This window comes from Euprymna scolopes, chromosome 17 (assembly GCF_053919585.1).
Source record: "Euprymna scolopes isolate OS-2025 chromosome 17, ASM5391958v1, whole genome shotgun sequence".
Taxonomy (NCBI): Eukaryota; Metazoa; Mollusca; class Cephalopoda; order Sepiida; family Sepiolidae; genus Euprymna; species Euprymna scolopes.
Window position 1 is genome coordinate 58124557 of NC_136498.1, and position 2990 is coordinate 58127546.

The 2990-nt window shown below is 35.6% G+C and overlaps 1 pseudogene; it reads right to left on the reverse strand.

Annotated features, from left to right (window-relative positions):
* Positions 1-456: 456 nt before the first annotated feature.
* On the reverse strand, positions 457-620 carry LOC145297241 (U2 spliceosomal RNA; annotated as a pseudogene).
* Positions 621-2990: the final 2370 nt, after the last annotated feature.

The window sequence follows — 2990 nt, forward strand, 5'->3', positions numbered from 1 at the left end:
GATCTTAAGAATTCTTCCACATTAAAACATAGGATAAAACGATAATTCGATATATTTTATTTTTACTTGTAATTATTTTTCTACTAGATCACTTTTCATAATTTGTGGAATTTATACTAATTTCGATACAATGCGTAAGTATATAAGAGTGCTTTAACTTGAAATAGGTTTCTTTTGAAATCTCATTATTTTACTGCAGAAGCACCTTCTATTTGTACCTATTTACTATGCCTCCCCACGGGACAGAGTTAGACACCAGGGTCGTTTTTTAATGTGGAGAAAAGGTACAAAAATAAAAATTGTCTCAGTCGTGAAGGATTTCTCCTCCACAGAAAGAGAACAAGAAATGGAAGTGCAGCATTTGAAGAACAGATGGTATTTATTTGCTCCCCCACCGAGCAAATTAGGCACAAGGCCAATTTTTAATGTGAGGAGTGAAGGGAGGGGGAAGGGAAAAAGGGGACCAGCTCCCGAGAGGTGGGAAATGGGAGCTGGTTAAAGGTCAGGCATGTGGGGTTGCCCCCACATCTGGTCTTTGCTAGTCATAGCTAGCCATAGCCTGCAGCATCTGCCGGAACAGATACTACACTTTGATCTTGACCAAAAGGCCAAGAAATTGTTTCTTTTTCGTTCGTGCGTTCTTTTTCTTCTTTTTTTTTTTGCTTTATGTTTCTTGATATTATTTTTCTTGATATATTTTCTTCTTCCTCTTTTCTTATCATAGGTTCTTTACTTTCTTCCTTGTGTTTTCTTTCTCTTCTATATTGCCTTCCTCTTTTTCCTTTTTTATCTTTTCTTTCTTTAACTCTTCTTCTCTTTCCTTCCTTCTTTCATTATTCTTCTTTTATCGTTTTTTGTTCTTCTTATTCGTTTTTCATTTTGTCCTCTTTCTTGCATTATTCTATGTGTTTTCTTTATTTTCTATATTGTTTTCCACTTTACTTTCTTCTTCTTCTTCTTCTTCTTCTTTCCTCTTTTTCTTCTTCTTTCAGACCGTTTCGGATTTTTTCATATTTTCTCCTCTTATTTTTCATCTTATTTTCGTATGCGTACTTCTTTTTTATCTTCTATATTTTTATTCTCTCTTATTGTTATTCTTGTATATTTCTTCTTCTTCTTCTTCTTTTTCTTCTTCTTCTTTCGTATTGTTTCGTTTCTTCTTACTCTTCCATATTTTCTTCTTTTATTTTTCTTCCGCTTCTTTTATCTTCCACTTGTTTTGTCTTTCATCCTTTCTTTATCTTCAATGTTTACACTTTCTTCTCCCATAGTTCACCATTTTAATCATCTATAATTTCTTCTATCTCCTCCTTTCTCGTCTTCTTTCTCATTTTCTACTAAAATTACGTTCTTATTCTGGCTCTTTCTTATTCTTTTCTTTTTATATAGTTAATATTTGGGGGGGGGATTTTCCCATATTTTATTCTTCTTTTTCTATAAGTTATTTTTCTCTATCTCATTCATTATTTACCTCTACGTATTCTATACTTTCAACTATTTTTTTACATCTTCTGTTATCGTATATACAGCATTATCACGGTGACACTCTAGTTACCCTGTTAGATCATCGAAGTTATGCTACGTTAAGTCTGGTCAGTACTAAAATAGGTAACCATTTGGAAATTCCAGGTGCGGCATGTGCTCTCCGCTTATCCCGGTATTGTTTCCAGTCGTCCTGGACCTCTCCTTGATATTTAAATCAAGCGGTACCTGTTCAGGAAAGGTGTGGTTGGATATTGTGCAACCCTTGTCTCAAAATTACATCGGTAGATATTTGTACAGAATGTATCCATTGTCTTTTGAAACTAAACAGAGACATTGATCTTATTTTGCCATAAATTCCTCTTCTCTTTCTTCTCATTAGTTCAGAGATTTTATACCATTAATAACACGTAGACTTGTTTGTAATTCAAGTGACAGCAAGTCTCCTTACTACATCAAAGACTATTTGTAAGACGTGTTTCATTAATTAATTTCTTTTGGGGTTACGAAATTTATTCAGAATTGAAAGAACACAGAGAATTCCCGCTCCCAGTATTCACGAAAGTAGCGGAATTATTTTCTTTCTTTTTATCTCTTCACCAACAACTAGAAAGACGTTGACGTTCGCTTTTAGCATTAGTTCTTTATACTCTTCACTGAAAACAAAACAAAACAATACGATATTAATTTACAATCGTTCACCTCACATGTGGACAACATTGCGTCCAAAAAGGAACTGAATATTTCCTTCCTTCCAACTGAAAAAACAGAATAATCATCTCACACACCGGTTCCAAAGTTAAACATCGTCGAACTTGGCCAGTACTAAAACAAGTAACCATTTGAAAATACCAAGTACTATATATAATATCTGCTTATCTTAGCACTGTTTATGTTACATTGCGAGGTCTATATATAAAGGAGTGTGTATTATATATCTGATGTTCTGGGTTCGATCAGGCTCAAAATTGCTTACCCCTACCCGCAAGGCCCTTCTCCACTCTCCACGATCCAAAGCAATACTCTCTCAGATTTTCTCATCCATCTTACATCTTTTCAAGGTGGACCTCAAACAATACTTAGACTTCATTTTAGGCTTTTGAGCCTAACACCTTCCCTCGGCAAGCTCGCCATAAGGGAGCTGTTTGGGAAATCGACTGTCTGACATCCTTACCACATGTCCACTCCATCTCAGTCTATGTTTGATGATAAGAGCTTCAATGCTTAGACATTTGTTCCGTTCAAGAACCTGAACATCACTGACATACATTTACCAGCACGCACCTAGGATTCGCTGTAGGGACATCTGGTGAAACCGCCCGAGACGTCTCAAATGCTTTCTGAGTGTTGTCCAAGTCTCACAGGCATAGGGATGAGCAGAGAAAACGCATGCGGCACTCGAAATGTGAGTTTTGTGTACAAACATTTTATTAACAAAAACAAAAACTCCAGTCGTATTAAACTCTGACGTGTTAGATTTGGTTTTGCTCGTCTGATTTCTATAGTTA